Source organism: Plecotus auritus, assembly GCF_963455305.1.
Source record: "Plecotus auritus genome assembly, chromosome: 3".
NCBI lineage: Eukaryota > Metazoa > Chordata > Mammalia > Chiroptera > Vespertilionidae > Plecotus > Plecotus auritus.
The window spans coordinates 40023130-40050215 of NC_137772.1; the positions used below are offsets into that span (position 1 = coordinate 40023130).

A 27086-nucleotide genomic window follows, 5' to 3' on the forward strand; every position below is an offset into this window, starting at 1 on the left:
TTAAACCCCCTTTCAAAAAGCAGTATCACAGCCCTACGTCGGGGTCCCCTGGGTGGGATCAGGGCGGCCGTGAGTCCGTGTTTCAGCCTCCTGGTGATCTTGCGCCCCCGTTCTGAAGGGCTCCAACTAGGAAACTTGCAGTACATTACATAAGAAATGCAAATGCAGGTGATTCGAAGAGTTGGGTACCCGGGTTCACTTTCTGGTATTTCTGTCTAAGGTGTTTCGGGGAGGCCGCGGGGCTGGGGGAGAGCAGCTCAGGGAGGCCAGGCCGGAGGGCTGCGTGGTGGTGGTGGCGGCACACTGGCGAGAGGCTTGGGCACAGCGGCTCCGGGAGCGGTGTGCGCCGGCTTAGGGGGTGTGTGTGTGGCGTCACCCGGCTCGGTTCTGGGTGGGGAGGAACCAGGGGCCGGTGTTTGTGTCTGGGGCGGCTTGGGCGGGGGGGGGGGGGGTGTGAGGGTCGGGCCCTCCTGCAGCGACAGCCTGGGCCTTGGAAGCTCCTGACGCTGGCACTGCGGTGTAGTAGATCATGGCTCCCCATAGCCGCCCTGACAACCTGAGCTCCGCCGGGGACCGCGCTGGCACCCGGATCCCCAGCCGCTGGGCAGCAAGTGGCTGCTGCCTCCCTGCCTCCGGAGCCTTGCAAAAGCCTTGTAGCTGGGGCGGCGCGCTCTGAGGGGTGCTGCGCCTGCGGGTGCGGGGTGTGAGCGGAGGAAGAAGAGGAGGTGTGGGGAGGCGGGGTGGAGGCGGTGGGTGTGGAGGCTGAGTACCCTGTGAAGTCCCCGCTGCTGCCGCAGATGAGAAACTGCGAGTTGTTAGACGGTCCAAAGGGCAGACAGATGCTCGAGTGCCGCGGAGGGCGCCTGGGCAGCTGTCTCCAGCTGGGAAGTTTGGGTGGCTGCTGAGGCTCTGGGAGTAGCCGCTGGCCCGCGGGCGCGGTGCTGCAGTGGGTTCTGTGCCTCTGTCCTGAAATCCTCTTCCCTTTGCTGCTTCAGCTCTAACCTGTGTCTCTCCGTGCCGTCGGTTCCTGCCTCCTCCTATTCCTCTCTCCCCTGCCCTTTTACCCTTCTCTTTCAACTCAGCGGTTAGCAACTCTGAAGTGACACCATCATCCAGAGCATCACCCAAGGAGAAAGCAGTGTTGTCACTTTGCCATCCGCGTTTCCAATTCAGCTGCGAGGTGTACCCCAAGCCCAGCATCAAGCCCAACACTTGTTGATGCCTCCATCATTCCTAGATTCCAAACACGATCTCACACGTTAATGTGAACACCCTTTTTACAAGACTTCCCAAAGTGGGACAAGCCAAGGGCTTGGGAGAGAAGGGGTTACTCCTTCACACAGTAAAAATAGTGGGCTTTGAAGACTTCTTGCGTCCTCCGAAGAAAAGATTTAGAGAAGGGAATACTGTAAAAGTGTTGTTTTTAAGACTCAGCCATTTGTCTAGGGACCTTGAACTCTGTCCCCCGATAGTATTGGAGAGGGGGAAATAATTCAGCACCAAACAGTAAGTTTCCTTACTGGCCTTTATACATATATATGGTAAAGTTTCACTGGAAACACTAATTTCCCCCAACACAAGATGCAAGATCTTTTCATTACTCCTCCCCCACCTCCCCCACTTTCATCTCTCTGGGATAAAGTAGATACCTTTTTTCTTCCAACGTGGTTTGGAAGGTGTCAAACAAATGACAAATTATTTTTAGAGCAATTTATTTTGAACCTTATGATTGCTAAAGTACTTGTGTGTGAATTGATGGGTTAACTCAAAGTGTGCTAACAACATCACCAACTACTCTAGTTTAGTCTTGGATTGACAAGGGTTAACTTTCCGACCTGGAAGTTGGAGCCTTTTGTAAGTTATTTTAATAATAGAACTTTAATGTGTCACACTATCAATCCCACCTTCTAAAAGTTTTTGTTATTTGAGTTGGAATAAACTCATGCCTAGTCATTTTCTTTCAGTATTGTAGTTGGCGAGTTCCATTCTCTTTCTGCTATTAACATTAAGCCTAAAATCATTTGCAGGTTTTTGATCCCAAGATAGCAGTACAACTAAGAAGTTAATTGGGTAATTAAAATAAAACAAAGACTAAAATCCTCTTGACTGTTAAAACCAAAAAGAACAGATTGACTACTCCCTATTATGTTATCTTAAATCTAAAATGAAGACAATTAACTGTATTCAAACTAAGAAGCTTGGCAGAATACCACAAAATACCAGTACTAGGATCATAAATTTGGTGCAAAGACTTCTTATGAGATTAATTTTCCTTCCTAATCTTTGCAAATTATTAAATAATTTGCCAATTTTCCCCAATTCTTTAAATTGTCAACAAGTGTAGGTACTGGGAGGAATTTCAGAGTTCTGCTATATAATCAGGTTGGTGTGAAAATAAACAGATAATAGAGCCATGAACTTAAGGGCAAAGGTATTCATTTACCCAAGCTATTAATTAGTATTTCAATAAGAGGTGTTAATGAAATAGTTTTTTGTAGTTGTTTTTACATAAAATATGAAGAATGTGTGCTTTTAAAAATAAATGGTAATAGCTTAGAAATTCTGGATATACTAGTATATTTACTATCTTAATAAAAATAAACAAAATCTCACAATACAACTATTATCTGAGAACAGACACACACACACACACACACACACACATTTAAATGTCCTACTTTCCCTTACTTTCCTAGCACAGCAATTGTTAAATGTTTAGAATGAATGTTACCTGCTTCAGTTTTCACTGTATGTCATGCAAGATGACTATATTGTTGGCAAAGCATTACATAGGAATAATAAGTCCAAGGCACTTGTTTTGCCTAGTGGAGGGCTTGATATGTCTCTTTAAACCAGTAATGATAATTTAGACTAGCCAAAACAGACCAGTTTGAGAAATAATCTAGGTCACTGAACTTTGACCCTGCTAAGGAAAGAAATGTGGTTGGAAAAAAAGTCCACAATAAAGATAAATACTAAGGCTATGTCATGAATATCTTTTCAGATACATAATATACAACAAGCAAAGGAAGCCACAGATCCTCGAATACATTCAGCCACTCAACCATACATATGAGACCCCAAAACTTCCATGGAATGATAGGATCTTAGAAAGCACAGATTTTTAGATAAATTGTAATTGAAGTTAATTTTTATTGAGTGCAAGGAGGGTAGGAAGCAGATGCCCTAGATCTACTTTTGCAGAGCATATTTAGAAAATCCCACACACTCGAGGCTCTGAGTGTGTCCTTTTCTGAACTCAGTTTCCCTCTCTGCCCTGTAACTTTGAGATGAAACAAGTAGGGCTTAGTAGAATTTATTGGCATTTTCTATTTCCTCTTGTTTTGGTGTCTTTCAGCTCTGCTTTTGCCTTTCCCGAAGCTGTTTTAGGTGGCAAAACACCTGGTATGTCACTGTTACTCATTTAAATATACATTATTCTTGTAAAGCTACTTCCTTTACATCTAGGGCTGTCATGGCATTTAGAAATAAGAAGATAGGGAGGAAAAAAGAGTAAGCATTTTTTACTCCTTCTGAGCCTGCCGACTCATCCTGTAGAGCTGGGTGAGCCACAAATGGGCCACAAATCTGAATTTCTAAACACTGAGCATATATCAGATGGAGACATTAAACTCAGACGGCATAACTGGAACACCATACAGGTGAAAGGTTCTTTTCCTTCTCACATGCTTGTCTTTAGAGTGGGATTTCGTGTAGTATGAGTTAGGTTGAACTCCATCCAGGAAGCTTGAGTTACTGAAGTCGCAAAATGCGTTTTGCAGAGCAGTGTCACTTCATGAACTCAAGTATGGCATTTTAGATAGGCTTCCAAGTATTGACTGATTGGGAGAGTGGATTTTTCTTATTTGAAATTTATATCCAAGTTAACAAGTGTGAAATCCAATACATGATCATCTAAACTTTAAACTTGGCTTTAAAGATGAAGATGACTTTGGCTGTCTCCATTTCCAGCCTCTTCTCACTTTAGACTCCATCCATACATAACTGATAACATTTTTTTTTTCAAATAATGCATTGCTTTGAGAAGGTGCTAAAGCTAATTCTATACCATATTTCACTTTGCCTACTGGGAATCATTCCTTTAAAAATGTTCAAAACCAGTCTTCCATGTTTTAGCAACACAAACATTGGGGCCTTTTGTGAAGTGTTGTTATACATATGGTAGCAAGAATAACAACCAAAGTTTTCACTCCTTTGTACATTTTGGCATCATAACTCATTCAATTGACTCATAAGCTTTCTATAAATACTGTGTAGATGTCTCAAAATGGAAGCATTTATTCAAAATACTTTCCTATGCCTTAAGCGGAAACAGTTGGGATGTTTGAATGGTATATTTGAAACATTACATTGTGCCTGTATTATTAATAACACAGTCGAGCCCAAGTTAGTACCATCTTCAGGAAGGGCTGTGGGTCAGGGAAATTCCTACTGACACATCTACCTGCCCAGTTCCATAGTCGGGGTGACGTTTCTTAGGGTTTCATACTATATTTAGTTATGAGTCGAACCTGAGCACTGAAGGGCAGGGAGTTTTCTGGGGGAGACTTTTCAGTTCCTCCATGTGCCTCAAAAGATATACTAGTTTATTTTCTGCTTTTTAAGGACCAAGTATGTCCTGATGATGATGATGATGATTGTGTGTGTGTGTGTGTATGTGTGTGTGTGTATTTCTCTCATTGCTACAAACTAATTTTCTGCTTTGGTCAGAATGTAAAAGGTAGAATGATGAAGGCAAGGGAAGTTGAAAGGAAGAATTCTTAGGGCCTTCCTAAACATAAAGGCAAAAAGAGGTAAAATGCAGACATGTTTTATAGGGAACACATAAGTTTTTATTTATTTAATCTACTAACAACGTCTAAGAAAGTCACCGAACAATTGTTGGGCACTATTGCCTTTATCACTATCCCCTGACAAAAACTCTGGTTATGACACATAGCAGGTTTCAATGCATTTTTATTAACTGAATCAACAGTGAAAAATAGGGTTCTCTGAGAAAGTTAACTTCTCCCCTTCTGGCACTCTCAGCCTTTAAACAGAAGGGGCACCGTTAGTTTCCCTCTGCCAGAGGAGAAAACATTCATTTTCTTTTCTAGTCTTTGATTTTCTTCTCCTTAAAGAGGAAGACATTCCACAGAAACAGTTGTGTTCCTCTTTTCTTTCAGGAACTCTTCTGTGAAGATGGTACCTGGGACCCTTCCTGAGGGCAAGTTTTTATTCTTGAGGGGTCTGCACCTCAAGTCTGCTAGTTCCAGTAGTCTGGAAAGGAAGTGCCCTCCTCCCTTAGTAGCTTGATTTTTGTTTTAAAGCAGTCATCTTCAAACTTGGTAGTTCCCTGCACGTCCCACAACCACACGATCTCGTCAGCTTGCTCCTTTCCGGAGCCACTGTCAAGTTGGAGGGCGCTGGGCCCTGTGGCCTCAGGCCAGGAGACCGGAGTTTGTAGGACGAGGTCAGGCAGAAGCTCGGCGTGGGGCAGAGGCCCCGCTTTCCAGAGCCTCTGTGATCGTTTGTTTTCTGTAAGCCCAGAGCTGGCCGCCTCTGCGGCGCGGATCTCCTTCCAGGAGTCGGGACCCTCGGTGATCTGACCCACGCCGGGTTCCGAGTCGGCCTAACTGAGCCCTGAGAGCAGGGATAGGAAGGCGAGGCGCGGTCCTCCTTCGAGTGTGACCCGCGGCCAGAATCCCCGGGACCGGCAGCCACGCTCCCTCCTTGCCTCTGAGTGCTGGGGGCTCCCCTGCGCAATGCGACAGAAGTGGCCCGTCCGAGCCGCCGTAGCGCGGGAAGTTTGTGTTGCCACAGAGATGACCTCTGACCTTGAGGGTCTTCTGGGCGTGAGAGAGCTTAGCAGCCAACACTGCTGTTGCTATGGAGACCACGTGGCGGGTCCTGGTGCTGGCGCGACCCTGCGCGCGGGCCAGCCAGCGCCTCCATCGCTGCGCATGTTTGGGGTCCACGAACCCAGCATCCTCGCCGGGGCGTTCCCGTGCGTCATGGGGCCGAAGGGCTGAGAAAAGAGTTTGGTTCCAGCCCACAGGTGGCCGCCTCCACCCGCCCGCCCTCCAGTGCGCTCTAGGGCTGAGAGGAGATGGGAGGGGGCTGGGCAGGAGGAAGGCGCTGTCCTCACCCACGCTCAGGACAGAGAGAGGATGAGCAGGTTTGGTCACAGGTTTCCCTGCCCTCCGCTGGAAGACCCCGGCTGGCTGCTGAATTCTGTGGGCTTCAGTCCAGGGGCTTTAATTACAATTATCTGAGGTGGGCCCCATCTCTCATGTTCGAGGCTTCTGTAACTTTCCACCCAATTTGGACTGGAAGTAAACTGCTCCCCCCCCCCCCACCCCCCCTTCGCTGTATCTCTCCTGGACTTTGTTGAGTGTAAGGTGCATTCTAAAATCAGACTATCAGAGATGGAGGACTACCTCAGGGATCATGAATGACCTGCTCCTCGTAGAGGCGTGTCAACTCATTCACAATGGAGTAAGTGACTGTTCCAAGAGCTAATTTTGAAATGTAGACACAAACACAGCGGCTTTGAACCTTGGAAGAAGAAACAGGTGGTATTTTACAGGTGACACCACCAAGAATTCTTCATGCAATTTAGAGTTGAGCAATTGGTGCTGAAACAGATGGCATTCGTTTAGATCCATTATATTCCCCAGATCTTTTCCTATCTTTTAAAAAAATTTTTTGGGGGGTGGAGGAGTTTACACTATCTTATATTTCCTTCTATAATCTTTGGGCTACCATGGGGAGGGGGGGGGCGGATCACAAGAATTTTAAATCTAAACACAACAACTTCATTGTAAATTTAGAAATGGAAAAAAACTATTTTGAGGGCACAAAGGTGCAAAACTCACTAGTTTATTAAAGAACAGCTGGATCCAAATTGTGTTTCTGGCAGATGGAATCAATTAAGGTTACCTGCACAGGCAGCTTTAAATTTTTAAAAGATTTTTTTTTTCATTGGCCTAGTTTCCAAATAGCCTTTCCTTCTGATAAGAATTACCTCCCTGAAGTTTGTATTTCAAAGAGATGGCCCTCAGTACTTAGAAAAGACTGGGTAGAACATTTATATCACAAAGGCACTGGGAAAGAATGCAAGTTCCTCCAAGGATTTTTGTTTCCTGAATCCAGATTTTGACACTTACAAGTGTTTATAGATGAATAGGGGAGGTGTTGAAATTGCTAAAAAAGGATAGATAGGGTTTGGATTGCTTCTAGAGCTGCAGTTCTGTTCTTGGAGGGACTAGATTTTTAAGACAACGTGTTTTTAATTCCTCAAAGAATTGGGTTGCAACCTATATTACATCAAAGGACTGACCATCCATTCAACTTTATTATCTTCTATTTGCTTCTTTAGATCAGGGAGAAGATCTTCCACTAAGATGGAAATAAAAAGATTCCTGTGTTCTAGATTTCTTTCCCTCTGTGTACATAGTTTTATTTAGCTCAGGGGAGAAGGCCTAAAAAATGTTCCCATCAGGCTCTGAATATCAACTTCCAATTTGGTCAACTTCTAACCACAGAACTACTTAAAAAAAGGTCCTAAATATCTTGTCAGCTTTCAGTTGGGACAAATGTAAATATTTGTGGCATTACTGAACAACTCTGCTGGATGCAAGAGGTTTCCCCAAAGAAGGTGCAAAAGATTCCACCCTCCCAAGATTGAGAGGCACTTCCAAAGATAGCCAAAAGGAAGATTTAGACAATTCCCCTGAGGTCTGGCAACAATCACTAGGACACTAGCCCAAAATGGAGCGCAACCCATATTTCTGTCCAGCCATATCTATCTGCAAATGGATTGAAGCCCACACTTCTTTCTGACCGTATTTTGGGGGCCACCAATCTGACAGTTGCCTAACCAAGTTCTCAGGACACAAAAGGAGACAAAGAAGAAGGCATTAGCTGTCCCTGGGAAAGAGGATTGATAACCAATAGGACTTGGAAAATAAGGGACAACATAAAATTCTACCTTCCTCTCTCGATTGGGCACTCAGGACAGACAGAGATCCAGGAGAACTGACACTGGTAAGAATTCTCGGCCTTTGCTCACTTCTGCTGGTTTTTTCAGGATTCCATTTACAGGCTCTGGGATGAGTGGTGTTTAAAGTAGAGAGTTTAGTAAGGTTTTGCATTAATTGTAGTTTTAGTTTCCCCTCGGCTGTTTGGATTGCGGTTTATTGGAGAATCCCACAGTCTTGTCAATCCCGTGAGGGGCCGATATGGGGGCACTCCTTTGAGGGTAGATATTGGGGCATCTGTAAGGCCACTAACTTGGTGGACTTTCGTTTATGGTCTTATAGTCTCTTTAGAGTGGAAAGGCAATTCAGATAGAGGATTAATAGACTCTGTGAGTACTGAGGTAAAGATAGAGGGGGAGTAGTAGGAGTCACATCAGTCTTACAGTCTTTGTTTTAGGTACCTCTTATGTCCTTAATTTTTCTTTAGCCTTTTGCAATAAATCTTTCAATGAAGCTATTTTGGCATCTTTAAGCTTTCTGGAGGCTTGTATGACCATAAAAAAATAGGTATCCTATTCTGTTTGTTTGACTTGGGAATCCTTACTTTCAAGTGCACTTATTAAATGATCTTGTCTAATTATACCTCTAGGTTGGCTTAATAAGATTTTGCCATTTTTTGTAGATAGATACAGCTTCTAGGACCACAGTTCTCAGACATAAACTAAACAGGTAGCATGCTTAATTCTTGAAACTTAAGGATACCGTTTTATTAAACTAAGCCTTGGGTCTGTCAGAGCCAAATTAATACCTATGAGGGGCATGTTGCTGGGTTGGGGATTTTGTAGTGTTTTACAACAAACTTCTTTCATGACCAACTTATTAGTCTTAGAGTTAGGTGGCCAGTGTTCTAACAGTTTTTAAGTCTCAACCTCGTGCCCACCAATTCTGTGACATTGGCTTCCGAGATTTTTATTAACAATAGATCTGTTCCTTTCATGAGAAGACTTCTTTATCGTGGGAGATGCCCTTTTGGCTTTTAATAATCCAACTTGTACCTACTCAGATTTTGATGATGAAACTCAGGAAAGTCTGAGTTTCTTGTCTTACTTTATTTCCCTAAGTGCCCCAGCTGTTTATGCGGTGGGCTAGCTTTGAGACTTTGTGAGTCCCCTAACAGCTGCCATCTAGCTTTTTTTAGATTTAGGAATACCCATTATTTTCCCTTGACATAATCCTCCATAATTCAACCAGACTGAATTTCTGGCTGCCTGTGGACAAGTCTTGAGGCTTGTAAGGACCTCTCAAAGGTGGTTACCTTATAGATGAAATTGGCCACAAACCCAAATGTTGTATGTAGCTCACTACGTCTCACCATGAAATCTGGAGTCTCTCACACCCCAGTTTTTCACCTGGAAGAATTAAGACATACAAACTTGAAGTGCTCAGAGCACAAAATAAGCAGAGCTGAATCTGAGAGAAGCTTACTGGAGATCCCTAAGAGGGCCCAAAGAGCCAGCCAACTAAAAGGCCTCAGTGGTACCTTCATCTGCATCTTTATCAGCTGTCTGGGTCCCATCTTGTTGCCAGAACTGTCAGCTGACAAAACTAAAACTATTTAGTTTGTCCTTTACTGAAGGGCAAACAATTCATGGATGGGGGAGTACAGTGCCTCACAAGCAGTGGAACACTTCCTGAGAGATTATGGGCAAGAGTGAGTCTTATAGAGATGTTAGAAGAGGCAACATGGAAATAGCACTTGATTGTCTAAGAGCCTGGGATTTCCATATTAGGCTAGCAAATACTATTTTCTAGGGTAAGGTAATCCAGCTAAAGCTGAGTTGGAGGATTGTGATTGGGGTACGTTAGGTTTCCTTGACAGATATTTCCCATAAGTGCAAGCTGACTTAGGTTTAACTTTCTGACATGCCAAGCCAGTGGGGTGGTCTGCATTCTGTGGGTCCATCAGGTATGAACTAACTTCTCAGTAGTCAATAACAGATCATGGTCAGACTTACCCTAGACAATCATTATGGCTACAGTGTGGAACATTGCTTTGAGTGGGACAAGATTGATGGTAGAAAGGTCACAGAGGAAGCAAAGTAGAAGTGGTCAAATCCAAACTAAAGTGGTGACAGGTGTTGGAGAGGAATGCGAGTCCAAATGTCTCAGTTGTTAGTTTGAATTTGGAAATGAAGGAGAGAACCGGTGGTTCTGATCACAGGTTTTTTATTTGGACAACTCCTATTGATCCTGCTTCACTGACCATTTGCCAATAGAACATCCTCATCTCCTTGAAACATGGACTACAAATTTGGCTCTCTCCAGACTGCTTATATTTAAGGGGTTGTGGTAGGTTTTAATAGGAAATAGAAAACTTGAACAAGTTTCTTTTTCTAGATCAAGATTTAAATAGGCAGTTCTAGGACAAAAAATTCATTTTCTTGACTTTAAACCTGGAAGTACTTAGGGAAGGAAAATACTGTATGCTTTATAATAAAATCTAAAAATTCTTTTTATGATAATATACACTTCTTTGTCAATAGCATGTTTTTGTGCACAATACTTTGTTCAGTTTGAGAAGTCAAGTAGTGCACTTGAAAGCCAAGTTTTCAGATGAACTATTCATGTCTGGGAAGAAAAGAAAAGGAAGTGTGAACTTTATTGAAATTACACGTGTTAAGTGTGTGCACCTGCTTTTTAGATAGAAATGAATGTAGTTGTAATTAAAATGCCTATTTCCCATAAAACATTTTGTTGTCTGCGCAATTATAGTGGATCCCTGAAGTGTGTGGTACCCTCTTCTGTAATGCTGCCTCTTAGATAAAGTATAGTTTGGGAGGGATTGTAATCTCTATTCTTTCCAATTCCCAAGTGGGGCACATGCTATAGTTGTGCTTTAAAAAAGAAGAAACATGAAAATAAGAAGGCTTAAAGACTAAAACAATTGTAAGGTTTAATTTTTTTTAAACAGCCACTTATTTCAAAGTCTGAAACTCATCTTCTTTGACTGTGTTACTGTTTACACCAGGTGTTGTAATTCTTAACAAAGAAAGGACTTTTGCTAGGTCGCCCCAGTCAGTTTCGCTTTGCCTCAACATTTTCTAGTGGGGCAGATTGAAACATTGATCCAATATGCTCGTTCCTCCTTTACTATACAATCACTTGACTTGTTTCCTAGGAATTTAAATTTTTATTACTGTAATTATTTTTCCTTTACATTTAAATTGTTTACTGACATGCAAATTAAGTGACATAAAACTCCTCATATGTCAGACATATAATAATGGATACAAAATATTGGAAATTCTAGATATTAGAAATATTTTAATGATGCAGTAGCAAAAAAAATTAGAAAGGATAGAAATTTTGCATCATTATTGCATTTCTAAGTATATTCCTTTTAACATCTTGGGAATAATTTTAGAGAACACAGTGCTGATGTGATTCTGGTCCATCTGTGGTACACATGCCTTTTTATGGGGATGTTAACCAGGGACATACATGCTAAAGATAGAGTGTTGCCTGATTGTCAGAGCCATGAGGTCTGGTCAAGTCTGTTCTGACCTCTTGCCTTTTGCTTCAGCCAAGAACTTTTCCGTCACTGAGAATTCACCCCTTTGTCCTGCTCTCCCTGTATTTATACTATCACACTCCAGATTTTGTACTTTCACGTATTTCCTTTATTTGTGTACTGCAAAAGTTTTGTCATCAATTTACTCTTCAGAGATTAGACTTCAAATGGATTTTCAACTTTCAAAGCATTACATCAGGGAAAAAAGGCAAAAAGAAATGCTAGCAATATAGTTATCAGAAAGTAAATGAGACACATCTGTCTGAACTTGAGACCTTTACCCAGAGCAGCATTTATTTGACTTCATTTATTTCTTCCTGTGCTTCAAATAACATGTAAAAAACTGTGATGTGAATCTATTGCTTTTTTGGATTATATAATTAAATGATTTTGGGGTATTATTATAGGTAAATATTCCACCTACTATTCCTACTAATGAAGGCACATTGAACTTACTAGATTTTAAAAAGCATGTTACTCTTCTACTTAACAGAAATATTGAATTATTGTGAATCTTGTTTTATCATGACCTATGCTCTAAATAAGTAGTAATAATATTTAGAGAACGCTGTCTATATACTAGGTGCTTTACCTACATTAATCCTCAAAGCCACAGGTAGGAACTTTTGTTATACTTATTTTAGAGGATGAAGCCCAGGCATGAAGAGGTTAAGGAAGTCACCTGATGGTCTTCAGCTAGTAATGGAAATATGTGGGTACAAACCATAGTGCATATTCTTAAATCCCTGTATGGCAGCTACCTCTCTAAAGAACATGTTCAAAGAATGTATGTGAGAGTGGCCAGTACTGTCTTTGTGTTTCTGTGGCTCATTATATCCTGACACTAAAAGGGATTGTAACATAGTCACTGTTAAGCTATTCAGAAATTGTAATGCTTTCTTATTGAACATGATTTACATACATTAAAACACATAGTTCTTCATTGTGGCATTTGATGTCTTTTGAATATTGTGTGTATCCCTATAACTAAATCCCCAATCAAAATATAGAACATTCTTATCACTCCACAAAACTCCCTCTTGGTTTCATTTTGTTCACATCCGTGCCTCCTCTAAGAAGCAACCGCCACTGTGAGGTCTCTCACTGTACCTTAACCTGTAGTAGAACCTCATATTATTAAATCATGGAGTCCTCACACTTTTGAATTCACTTAACATTGTTTTTGAGATTCACCCATGTCATTGTGTGTTAGATGTATGGAATTTGATGCAATAGTTTCTGTTTTTGTAGACTAGAAATTCCTAATTGAACAGGCTCACTTTTACTTAATATACAGAAATTGTCCGAAACTACAAAGATTTTGAGAGTTGATCCAACTTGCAGGTTAACAGGTTAGCCTGCTTTAGTTACATCGATGCTGCCTAAAGACAGGAGACTTCTGGGTCAGAGATAAAGGACTTTATTACTCAGGGCACAGCAAGCAGCATGAGCTTTATGTTTTCATTGTCCCCAGATACCAGGGGCAGTGCTGAATTGGCCCAAGTCGATGCTTGCACACAGTGGTTTGTTTCACAGCTGAGGCACTCTGAGCTTAGGCAATCCCCACCTTTTAAGGAGTTTCTGCAAAGCTGTCCAACTTTTGCCCAGTAGGGAGGCATTATCTTGAGGAAGGCACTGTCCTGTCCTGTAATTTGGAAGGAGGCTCTATTCCTAGATTCCAAGGTTTCAATATCCTTGCAAAGATAGCCTGAGACAAAAGCAGTTACAGGGCATGCAGAAATTCCCATGGATAAGTCATCACTTAAATCTATTTCTGTAAAATAACCCTTTATTCCCTTTCTATTTTTCTCATGACTGACATTCTTATTGTTCCAAAGATGAACTTAATCTGTAGAAAAAATATTTGTTATTTGGAAATTAAAAATGATCCTGCAGTTTTGAGAAGATAGACAATATACAATCTTTTACAATAAACTTAACAGCTACTAGGAGATGTTTAAAACATTCTGTAAAGATTTGTTTTTTAGACCATACGTATTTAAGCTAAATGTACAGAGAATACTAGAAATGAGAGAGTCTTGAACAACTGAAGATTAACTGGAGCGCTGTAAATCCTCTGGGATGTAAGGGGAAGAAAGAGAAATCTTCCTGAGAAGTGTGACCGGAGTGGACTCTTGAATGCATGTTTCAGTTGACAAGAGAGATAAGTAAATTTTTGGCAAGAAAGTAAAGTGAGTGAAAGTCAAAGGCTGAGTGAAAGGTACATGTTTGGGGATTTGTGAGAATGTTAATGGAATCATATTTTGAAGGATTAGGGCAATCAAAACTTGAAGTCCAAAAGCACGGCAGATGAGTTAGACTGGATGTGGTAAAAATGAACTAGAGAACATTTCCAAAATGGGAGTGAAATATTTGAGAACTGCTCTACTATTGCAATTGGAAAGTGTAACTAATTGTGGGAGGCGTAGTACTGGGAGGTTGGAGAGATTTCCTAATGAGAACTCGGTCAAGTGAAAATGTCCTTTCGTTAGTTGGAGATGGAAAATAGGAACTGGTATGAAAGGATGGTTCTTCTGAGTGTGGCAGAATACCGGCGGGCAAAAAATTGCCCAGCAGTTGGGAAGGGATAAGCCAAAGGCACATGGAGAAATCATGCAGCAGGAAGGGAACTGCTTCCTCTGAGTTTTGAAGGATGGCTGCCATAAAAGGTGTAAATGTAAATGAAAGGTGTAAATTGTGGAGGCTTATGGGAAGGGTGGCTTCAATCTATTACTTGAAGTCATAGATGGTTTGTTGAGAATGTGACAGGAAATGTAGCTATACTAGTATACTGTTGATAGTTACATCTAACTGATAGATGAGCATATATATTACTATTACATTATTTACAGAAAGTTTTAAACATCTTCCAGTAGCTGTTAAGTTCAATGTATAATATTATATATTGTCTACTCAAAACCTCAGGATCATTTTTTAATTTCCAAATTGTATATATAATATACGTAATATATGTATAATTAGAGGCTACTTCATAGTTCAAATTATGTTGTTCTAGTGCTTTTATTGGCTTTCTAAATAAGGGGAGAATGGTATTTAATACTTGCTTCAAGGTATAGTACTAAACATCTTTGTAGTACATAGGTACTTGTAGCAGCAATTTATTTTTCTGCAAGATGATGTTTCCTTGTGAAATTCCACAACTGGGAAGGGCTAAAAATGTCACAAGCTATTTAGAAGTTTAACAACTTGGACCAAATTTTTTCTATAGCAATCCTATTATGCTATTCTGGCTCTAGTTGGGACATATGTTTTAGTAACTCTTGATGACCATGATCAAGGATTAGTGGAGAGTTTCATTAAGGAATAGTTTGCTAAAAACTACAACTTTTGGGACTGGATTTTGATTTTCAACTTCTTTCTGTTATAAAATATAAATTATTGTTTAGGGGGTCAATATCTGTCTCTTCGATGTCTTAATATTTAAGGAGGCCACAAAATTTATAAAAATAATTTTTGTTAAAACAAAAACACATTAAATTATTAATGGCTATTCAAACTTTACAAAATGTAACTAATAATGCCTTATAAGCAGTGGTTTCATTTCTTCGATTTAAAGCTAGGATTCTTATTAGACATCACAGTTTTATAAGACTGATATTTGTAGGGCCACAAGCATAATTCATACAAGAAGAAGAAGGGGTTCATTTTAGGTGGTGACAACAGTAGTAGACACACTGTGTTGGGAGCAAATTGGCAGCATACTAGTAAACCTGAATTCTGTCATTTCAGTGGGTGAGAAAGCAATTTAATCAAGCACTTTGCAAATTAGAGTAAAGGCAATAGACAGCTGCACAATGGGAAAGGACTGAATACTGCAGAGTTAAGTAGAGGGTCTGAATGTGTTGCATTAGCATAGCTTTGAATAAAAAATTAAAATGTACACCCTTTGCATAGAAAGACTCCACTTCAGAATCACAGTCCAAGCTGTGTCATATGGATTGGCATAGATATGTACACTTTTTAACCCAGTCTCTCTGATGCCCACTAACATGTATTTGTGAGAGCCTTGAGAAAAGGAAATTAGGGTTCTTCAACTCTGTGAATCATAATCTTTCTCTCTTTTTATTATCTAAAGCAGAAGGAGCTATTATCTCTATAATCTTGGTAACAGCTTTTGCCTGTGCTCTTTCTTTCACTGTTACAGTTTAAATGTAAGACAGATCTTTGAATCTTTATTTCGTGTATCCTTTTAAATTTATAATTAGTAGAAATACTTTTAAATATTAGTGTATGTTTTCTTAGGAGCTTTTCTTATCTCTCTCCACTTTAGAATTACAAGATAATTAAGGAAAATGATAGATAGAAGTTGGTACTGCTAATCAATATAGCAATATAGGTGAAAGGAACTTCAAAATTTACATAAAATTTTTAGATAATATATATATTTTTTCAGGTAGCAGACATAATATAGCAATTCCTAATTACTATATTACATTAGGAAAAATGGGTGTATTTTGAGCTGTTGAATAATAAAATACTGCTTTAACTAAATTGTGTTTTGAATTTTTCTAATTTGACAAGCAAACACTAAGCCTGTTGAATGTATTTACGGGTATGGATGTAGCTAGACATTTAGTTCAAGGCTACATCCTGGATATTTGTGCACTTATAGATCTGTGTGTCACTAGAATCTTTTATCCATGAGAGCTATTGAGAAGGGTTCATATTAACTGTAAATGTGAGAATAGAAATAGCCAGGAAGTAGAATCAATACAAAAATAATTTATAGATTACATATTTTGTATTTTTAAACTTGGGATTTTGAAATGTGAAAACAGAACTGAATATTTCATATGCACATCAGTCCATTTCATAGTTTTAAAGTAGCTCTTGTTGAGATGATTTAAAATTAAATGCTGAGATTGGCAGCATAGGATGTAATGGCTGAACAAAATATTTTAAAAGTATATCTATCTCCCACATCAGGTTTACTTGTCAGATATCTTGGTATGGTAGTTAAAGATTGTTATAGTCTAATGAGCGTTTTATTTATTCCTTCCTTAAATTCTTTTTTTTCTTTATTGATTAAGGTATTACATATGTGTCCTTATTCCCCCATTTCCCCCTCCAACCCCTCACTCATGCCCTCACCCCCTGGTGTCTGCCTTTTTAAACTTCTCTCAAGCAAGTAGACCAGGCGTCCTCAAACTACGGCCCGCGGGCCACATGCGGCCCGCCAAGGACATTTATCTGGCCCGCTGGGTGCCGCTGCCTGTCCTGCTCAGTAGCCGACACGTCCCGGCCCGCAGTGCGTGTAGGAATTTGTTCATAGTTTTTTTTGTTTAAACTATAGTCCGGCCCTCCAGCGGTCTGAGGGACAGTGAACTGGCCCCCTGTTTAAAAAGTTTGAGGACCCCTGATTAGTAGACCATATAGAAGTCAGAGTTGTTACCTCCAAATATATGGTGTGTATATATATATATATATATATATATATATATATATATTTTTTTTTTTTTTTTAAATATATTTTATTGATATTTTACAGAGAGGAAGGGAGAGGGATAGAGAGCTAGAAACATTGATGAGAGAGAAACATCGATCAGCTGCCTCCTGCACACCTCCCACTGGGGATGTGCCCGCAACCAAGGTACATGCCCTTGACCGGAATCGAACCCGGGACCCTTCAGTCCGCAGGCCGACGCTCTATCCACTGAGCCAAACCGGTTTCAGCAATATATGGTATATTTTAAGTTGCACTCTAGGTTCTTCTTTAGTTTTCAGTGTTTTTTGCTATCACGATTTTTCTGTATACTGACAGGTATTAGATGAAAATCAGAAAATAGGACATGGAGTAACAAATATATATTGTTAATAGTGTTTTAGGCTATTTAAAAATTAACTGGGAGGAAATGAAATACCCTCAAAACAACTTCAGTGGCTACTGTCTCCATATGGGTCATGGTAGGGTTTTCAGATGTCCAGTTTCATTGATTCCCATTTTATGTGGTGAGCCATACTTGATGAGAAGTTCCAGTAGTTTTTTACTTTATAAATTTAAGGAGTGCTTTGATTCTTCCATATTTCCTTATTAATCATCCAACTAAAGGAACAAAAAACAGGAAATCCCTGGTTATTTGAGTTTAGATGCTGGCATGCACTATTATTTATTTACTAGGGGCCCAGTGCACGAATTCGTGCACCTTGAAAGAAACTGTGGGCTGCGAGGCTGTGGTGGGCACAGGGGCGGGTCTCAGCCCATCCTCAGAGCCCCTACCCGGCCCCTCCCACCATAGCCCCTGGTACCCTGTCTGCCGGCAGCCCTGCTCCCATCACTGGTGCTCCCATGCTCTGATGGCGCTGGCCCTGCTCACACCCACTGACAGAACAGAGCAATTGAGGCCTGGGCTGGCAGTGGGTGCGAGCGGTGGCTCCGGCAGTGGGTGCAAGCAGCAGCTGCTGCCACAATCGCCCCTCAGGAGCAGAGGGAGGTGGAGAAGCCCTGAGGGGAAACTAGGGCAGGCAGCTGCCGCTCACACCTGCTGGCAGCGCCAAGCCATCTGGGCCAGCACTGGGCGCCAGCAGCGGGTGCAAGCAGCGGCTCAGGTGCAAGCAGCAGGTGTGAGCAGGGCTGGCTTTGGCAGCAGGTGTGAGCACCCAGTGGGACCATGGTGCGTGAGAGCAAAGAATTTTTAGTAACCACCAGAGGCTCGCCCCAATGACAGCGACTAGCGACCCGCTTTGGTCTGGCGCCCCTGCTCACCTGCTCCACCATCACGTCGCGGTTGATGCCCTCCATGTTCCATGCTCTGCCACCTGCTGCCAACACCTGCCATGTTCCGCGCGCACCCCTTGGTGGTCAGCGCAGGTCATAACGACCAGTTGTTCAGTTGTTCGGATGTTCCGCCTTTCGCTCTATTTGCATATTAGGGTTTTGTATATATAGACTAGGGGCCTAGTGCATGAATTCGTGCACCTTAAAAGGAACTGTGGGTCTCGGCCCATTCTCTGTGCCCCCACCTGGGCCCTACCACCCCGCCCCCCCCCCCCCCCCCCCGGTCCTCTGTCTGTTGGCAGCCTGGCTCCCACCACTGCCGCTCTCACACACTGACTGTGCTGGCCCCGCTTGCACCCGCTGATGGTGCGGAGCTGATTGAGGCCAGCGCCAGCAGTGAGTGTGAGTGGGGCCAGCGCCATCAGCTGGTGCACGTGGTGGCTGCTGCCCCAGTGGTGGCTGCTGCCCCAATTGCCCCTCAGGAGCAGGGGGAGGTGGAGAATCCCTCAGGGTTGTTCAGGGCTGATAGCCGCCACTTGCACTTGCTGATGGCGCCAAGCGATTGGGACCAGCTCCAGCCACTGGCAGCAGGTACAAGTGGCGGCTCCAGTGTTGGCTGCGGGTGTGAGCGGGGCTGGTGCCAGCAGCAGGTGCAAGAAGTGGCTGCCGGCCCCGATTGCCCCTCAGGAGCTGGGGGAGGTGGAGAAGCCCTGAGGGGCGATTGGGGCCAGCAGCTGCTGCTTGCACCTGCTGATGGCACTGAGCAATCAGGGCCGGTGCCGGGGGCCGACAGTGGGTGCAAGTGGGGCTGGTGCTGGCAGCAGGTGTGAGTGCCGGGCAGGACTGCGGCACATGGGAGCAAAGAATTTTCAGTAAACACCAGAGGCTTGCCCTGATGACAGTGACCGGCGCCCCACCTTGGTCTGGTGCCCCTGCTTACCTGCTCCAACATCCCTCTGTGGCTGACACCCACCATGTTCCGCGCTCTGTGGCCTGCTGCTGATGCCCATCATGTTCCGCGCATGTCCCCCGGTGATCAGCGCATGTCATAGCGACCGGTTGTTTGGTTGTTCCACTGTTAAGTCTGTTTGCATATTAGCCTTTTATTATATAGGATTTTGTTCGTTTTTGGTTTTCCTTTAGATCAAGCATGTCAAACTCAAAGGCTAACATGAGCCAAATAAACAAGGTTTAAGTTTATGTGAGCTGCAAAAAAACAAAAGCTTCAATTTTCATAGGAACATAAGTTTATTTTGAATTTCAGACATGCTGAATACAAAGGGCTGAAATAAATGAATAATTGTTAACATAAAATAATAGAACATTTTAATAAAAATTAATGTTTTTCTTGAACATTAACTTACCAGACACTGAATAACTGCACAAATTAAGCATAGCACAAATAACCCTATTTTTCTTGTTCTCCAAAAGCGAAATATTGCCTGTTGCGCACACCAAACAAGTCAGCCCAAGACTAATGACGTGGCAATCGCCTGCTAAAATATTCGCTGCTAGTATTAGTGGAGAGAAATGGTGTGCCTGCGCGTAAGGCTCTTAACGGAAATGAATGCAACATGATTATAGTAATCAGTCATTAGCGAACGTTGTAGCTTATTATTCATAATTATGTATAACAGGATATTGTAAAAATTAAGTTATGAAATTTTTATGAAAATGCTTCTTACATACCATTATATTGACTGGGCCGCAGAAATATTCGTTTTTGGCTGCATGTGGCCCGAGGGCCGTGAGTTTGACATGCTTGCTTTAGATACTTGGTAGAGAGGGAGGAGATAACAGTTTTGATTAGAAGACTGTTAAAATTAATCACCTGTGATCACTTTGGGAACTGACCTTCAATTTGATGAGAAGTGATAGTTTAATAAAACAAACAAAATAGGTAGACTTGTAGTGCATATCTTCAGGGACAACATTTTACTAATTTCTCCTGATTACTATTGTAGGGTATAGTAATATTATAGAGTGATCTTTCATTTTTGTGGTTATGGTGCTATACGGCCAACAAAGAGAGCATGGAGGGCTTTCTGGAAGGAATTAAACCCTGACTGAGTCATGTTTGATAATATCCTCATGTTTAATACACTCCAATGAGTAATTGTCTCTGCCTACTAGTTGTAACATTTTTCTTTATTTCTCAAGAAATACCATTAGAAAAATGTAACAAAGACATTATTTTAAGAATAGCCTTGAATAATTTTAATTGTATCAAAAGTTAATCATTGACAAACACTGATACTTTATTTTTTTAAACTGATTTGAGTGGGAGAGAAGAGAGAGAGAGAGGGAAATGTGAGAGAGAAAATCTTGATTGATTGCCTCCTGTAAAATCCCCAATTGGGGATTGAACCCACAACCTGGGCATGTGCTCTGACTTATAATCAAACCAATGACCCTTCAGTGCATGGGACGATGCTTAACCAACCGAGCCATACCAGCCAGGGCAACATTCTACTTTAATAGTAACAAATTTCTTGAGTTGCATATGAGTGATGGGACACTATGATTGAGAATGGATATTTTAGATTTTAGCCTTTGAGGGTTGGTCTTCTTTTAAAGAAAGCTATTAAATTTTTTCTGTATCCTTTAAAAAGTGTGAAATATGTTATTGTGATTTTGATTTGCATTTTTCTAATGACTGACAGTATTGAGTATCCTTCCTTATTGACTATTTTTATATTTTCTTTGGAGAAATATTTATTCAAATCATTTGCCCATTTTTTGTTGTTGTCATTCTCCTTCTAATTCTTAGTTGTAGGGTTAAATTGTTTATTTTAGATTTTTCTTGTTTCTTGAGGTAGGCCTGTAATGCTATGAACTTCCCTCTCAGGACTGCTTTTGCTGTGTCCCATAGATGTTGGGTTGTTGTGTGTTCATTTTTGTTTTTTTCTAGTAAGTTTTTGATTTTGGCCTTGATCTCATTGGTACTACATTCATTGTTTGGTAACAAGCTATTGATTAGGTTATTTGTCTTTTCATTTTTGAGTTGTAAGAGTTCCTTTTATATTCTAGGTAGAAGTCTTTTATCAAGTATACAGTTTACAAATATTTTATTCTGTTCTGTGGATTGTTGTTTTCACTTTCTTAGTGGTGTTGTTTGAAGCACAGTTTTAAATTTTGATGAAGTCCAATTTATTTTTTATTTTGTCATTTGTTTATTTGCTGTCATGTCTAAGAAACCATTTCTTTTGAACATAATGAAGATTTGAACATAATGAAGATTTCATCCTAAGTTTTCTCCTAAACGTTTTAGCCCTTATATTTAGGTCTGCAGGCCAATGCTCTATCCACTGAGCCAAACCGTCGAGCCTTGATCTTTTATGTCCTTCTCCATATTATAGAATAATCTTCTGATATATTTTCAAGCCAGATGATTTTTATCTTCTTTGGTTTGTGCTGGTCAAGATGTCCCCAGTCCTATTTATCTAGAGGGGCTAGTTTTGTGTAACCTCTGTCTAAAGTCCACTCAGTGTCTTTCTGTTCTGTGTTCTTATTGTCTTTCTTTGACAATTACTGTTAGGTAGTTGCATATTTAAAAAATATTTTTTTTAACTGATAAAGATAGCAGTATAAGTTTGAGAACTTTGGAGTTAGATAAAGATTGGAATCCTAGCTGTAATTTTTCTGTACCTCAAGTTGTTTTTGTTTGTTAGCTTGTTTTGTTTTTGATAGTAGAAGGGGAATACCTCTTTTATATATTTGTACTGACTAAATGAGAATATGTAAGTAAAGTACCTAAAAATACCTAGCACATAGATGTTTATTTTTTAGTTCCTTCCTCCCTATTTCCTTGTCAGATACAATGTTAGTTTCTTTCTTACATATTCCTCTGCGTGACCTATGATACAATTCTTATTTTTTATTAATTAATATAATGTTTTAAGGCCTATAACTACAGCTAATGCTTTATGTTACATACATACATTTTTAAAAGTTTCCAAGTAAAGCTTGAAGGAAGGCTTAGTAGGAGCCATGTTCTCATTAAGCCTCCTTTTGTACTTTATGGGCCAAACTAGTCCTTTACCTGTAAGTCTTCAGGGCCTACAGGAGCCTGGAACATTCTGTATTTTGCCCAGAGTGGGATTGGCTGCATACAGACAGTTTTGAAGCCCTTATACATTCTAGAGCTAAATTACATTGTCAGATATCTGTGCTAGAGTATTACAAAATAGGTTCTCCCGTATATCTTGTAGAGTTGTCTTAATCACCTATATATACTTAAATGAGTATTAGAAAATATTTTATAGTTTTTCTAATATGTATATTTTACTTCATTTTTATTATCTTCCCTAATTGTTTACATATAGCAATAATTACCTCAAAAAAATTTGAGGTGAATTCTAAGGGTTGTTCCTCTGATATGTTTTGCACTAGTTATTAATGAACATTTTTAAAGCAAGCTTTTCCTATCATTGTTCTTCTATCTAAGAGATTCTCTGCCTAACTGTTCTTTTACTTTTTTGCATTTAAAAATCTCATTTGCGCCCTAACTGGTTTGGCTCAGTGGATAGAGTGTCGGCCTGCAGACTGAAGGGTCCCAAGTTTGATTCTTTTCAAGGGCATGTACCTTGGTTGTGGGCACATCCCCAGTAGGGGGTGTGCAGGAGGCAGCTGATCAATGTTTCTCTCTCATTGGTTTCTAACTTTATCCCTTTCCCTTTCTCTCTGTAAAAAAATCAATAAAATATATTTTAAAAATTTATTAAAAATCTCATTTGCAGCTTTGAACTTTTTATGTTGCTACTGGGCTTTTATTTCTTTTTACTATTTTAACTCCTCCTACCATCCCCATTGTGTATTTAATTCTTAGTTTTGCTATTGTCCATGATGCTTATACCCTGAACACTATAAATAGACTATCCTGTCAATTTTGTATTATTCATGGAAACTGTAGCCCTTCCTTTGTTCCTACCTTCCTACTTTAGGCTCTTTCATTCATTTATTTTCTTTAGAAAAAAATTACCTAGATATTTAAAGTCTAGCTTGAATTTGCCTTTTTCGAGGGCCTTGTAGGAAATGCTCTGCTTCATAAATGAGAATCCTGGCTTGGGTGGGAGAGGTTGGACCCGATGAGCACTCATCTTATTTCAGGATTCAGGTGCCTGGTGCCCGTTTCTAATACTTGGCACCACTGGGCTTATGATGGTACATATTTTGTGGGAGTGATAATGAGTAACAGACTTTTCTTTTTCTTGGTAATACTATTGGAGAACACAAAATCTAAATGTTCTGAGCAAATATCATTTATAGAACCTAGGAAGTGAAGATGACCTGATTGAAAATGTCAATAAACTATATAACTGACTTCCTATTGAAAATATGGTACCAGGAACAATGAAATTTCATTAAAGTTACTTTATACTTTCTCTGATATTAGTTGCTCTATTTAGTTAGGATTATGTAGTAGTGGGAGTTGTTTCCTGGGGAGGTGGTGGGTAAGGAAAATATATCTTGAAGAGCATTGTAGACACTAGGCAATTGTATCTAACACTCAAAAGAGAGGCCTGGGTTGCATAAAGATATGCTGGCATCATATTTAGTTATAGACAATAACTAAAAACTTAGGAATGAACGAGGGTATAGAGGAGACAAAGAGTAAAAGGAGAAGACAGGGTTCTTACAGACTCCAATATTTAATGAAATAATAAGTAAGCCAGGCATTTTTATTCACAGCAGAATCCACTGACTAAAATTTCAATATCAATGTGAGAAATAGACTCTAGATACTATAGCTTCAGAATTAATAGAGTTTTTCATTTGAACTCAATACAGAAAGAAGATACATTTAGAGAAAGAATATACGTTAGGATACCCTGTTCTTTCAGTTATATTTTTTGGTTTTATGTGTATAGTTTTTAATATGTTGTTAATCTTTTTAAGGAGAAGGATTAAAAAAAACAATGTGAAGGACTGCTATTGGTATTTTATAGGTTGAATTGAGGTTGAGTTTTCTTTAAGCTAAGGATCGTTTCTTGTATGGAAAAAAATTCACATGAATGTTTTTCATTACTGGAATTTAGAGAGCAGAGTCTTAAAATAGAAGCCAAAGTTTAGACTTCAAAATGCAACTTCCCACATAAGCAGTCTTCTGAACTTCATGTCTTTAACTGACTTCACTTAGGTTTTATATGGTAAGATTTAATTTGATTTTTAAAAATATATTCCTGAAGTGGGATCACTGGGTCAAATGGGAGTTTCATTTTTAGTTTTTTGAGGAAGATAATATATTTTTATTGATTTCAGAGACAAAGGGAGAGGGAGAGGGAGAGATAGAGAGAAACATCAATGATGAGAGAGAATCATTGATGGGATGCCTCCTACATGCCCCCCTGGGGATTGAGCCTGCACCCCAGGCATGTGCCCTGACCAGGAATTCAACCGTGACCTCCTGGTTTATAGTTCGACACTCAACCACTGAACCATGCCAGCCGGGCTACTTTGATTTTTAAAATCGATGAAACCTTGCTTAGTCTTACATGATTATCATTAAAGAATTATAATTTGTGTCAAAGAGTTGACTTTCCAATCATTCATAAACTCCAAAGTCGTTTACCTTCAGCTAACACAGCTTATTATTTGTATCACACTATCTGCTGGTTCTGGTTTGACCACAGGTGTGATATGTACACTTTGCTGGAATTAGGGGACAAGGAACACAGTTTGCTCCTGGCTCCTGCTGAGCGCCTGCCCCTAGATTGATCCTGCATCTAGTAGTGAAGATTAACTGAGACCACATATAGATGTGAATGTCATTTCTGGGGTATAATTATGGTAGTAGAAGCATTACTTTTTATCAGAGTAAGTGACCTCTTCTACCACTCTGACTTTTCAGTTCCATTTGGGAACAGTTGGCTGAAATGATGTTAGGATTTATTTAGTCAAAAGTTTCCTTTATCTCTGCTCTGATACAATGCTCTACCTTTCTAACTCTGGTTTATGTAAGTTTAGTTGTCTGAAATAAAATTTAGCAAATGTATGTTAATTGACATTCTCTTCTCTCAAGTATTCTTTATACTGTAGAATCAGCATAATTCACTAACAAGCCTGTCTTTTAAGGAACTTGTTTCAACTTATTAAGAATTTAAGATTTGCATAAATTACCAATGTATCTTGAGTCACTTTAGCCCTTTATTGAAAAAGAAAATTTCACTTTAGCCCTTTATTGAAAAAGATCTCTGGAAGGGATTTATTTGATTTTGCAAAAACAATTCCTTTCAGTAAATGTTTAGTGAGGCAAAAGAGCCTGATACATCTGCTTATTGATATACATAAAGTCTGACCTACAACTTTAAATTTTACTTTGATATTTATTCTCCTTAAATAAAATATATAAGGTATGGCTTTTTGTGCTGATAAGAAAATACTTCTGCCTGCTTTACCTCTTCTTCACAATGGGATGTAATCTCTTAAATGAACCATGATGCACTTAGACTTAAAACATACCTTAATTTTGTAATTCAGTCATTTGTACCAATTAAATTGTAAGTTTCCATTAGATCCAAGGCTCTGGTTAACTCATTATTGAGTGTTCAATACGTAGAGGAGAGTCTTGCAGATAGTAGATGCTCAGTGGCTATTTAATAATTAAATTGATCGACTTACTGTTTTAATGTCTTTTCAATGTATAACCTGGAGAAGATTGGATACTGTAAGGGGAGGTGTAAATGATAGTAGCATCCTCTTTGTATTTTGAAACCATACCCAAGAAACAATATTATTGAAACACTTTTTTCCTAATTTGTATGTCCAAAGAAACTTCAGGTCTTCTCTAGAACCATGTTAATACATGGGTCATATCAATAATATATATGTCAGTCATATCAAATTTAGACTCTTAGTGTTGGAAGGTTCCTAAAATGTCATCCATCCCAACTTTCCATCCAGCAATTGAATTCCCTTTGTAGTAGTGGTTGTCAGCCTTGTCACCTATTTGAATGAAGTGAGGAGCTTTAAAAATCCCAGTGCTCAAGCCTCTCAGTCCCAGTGTATAAGAATCTTTGTGGGCTGGACTTAGGCATCAGTATTATTTTTAAAGCTAAAGGTGATTCCAGTGTGCAGTTAAGGTTCAGAGTCAATATTCTACAAAATCACTAACAAATATTTTCCATTCTGATTGAAGTCTTCTGGAGATGAGCACCTCACTATCAAATTTAAGTCTTGTATTTATTCCATTTATTCAAATAATGACTTCCTATTTATATGTTTTTCTATATTTTATTATTTTTTAACATCACCATTTATCCCCCCATATCCTCCTCCAATCACCCCACCCCGCAGCCATCACCACACTATTGTCCTTGTCGATGAGTTCTTTCACTTTTTTCCTTTTTGCTCAATCCCTCTACTTTTCCCCAGCTCCACTTGACCCCCACATCTGTCAGCCTGCTCTCCATCTATGAGTCTGTCTCTTTTTTGCTTATTAATTAATTATATTCCACATATGAGTGAAATCATATGATACTTGTCTTTCTCTGACTGTATTATTTCACTTAGCATAATGCTCTCCAGGTCCAACCATGTTGTTGCAAAGGGTAAAATTTCCTTCTTTTTTCTATTGCTGAATAGTACTCCACTGTGTAAATGTACCACAGCTTTTTTTATCCACTCATCTAATGATGGGCACTTGGGCTGCTTCCAAATCTTGGCTATTGTAAATAATGCTGCAGTTAACATGAGTACATACATTCCTTTGAATTAGTGTTTTGGGTTTCTTCAGATAAATTCCCAGAAGTGGAATCAATGAGTCATAAGGCATATCCATTTTTAAATTTTTGAGGTA

General features: G+C 40.0%; 1 protein-coding gene across 2 annotated transcripts in view; it reads left to right on the forward strand.

The window, feature by feature from the left end:
* Nucleotides 1-27086, forward strand: part of FGF14 (fibroblast growth factor 14) — a 599695-nt gene that overhangs the window by 1692 nt on the left and 570917 nt on the right. The gene's annotated exons all lie outside the window — the stretch shown is intronic.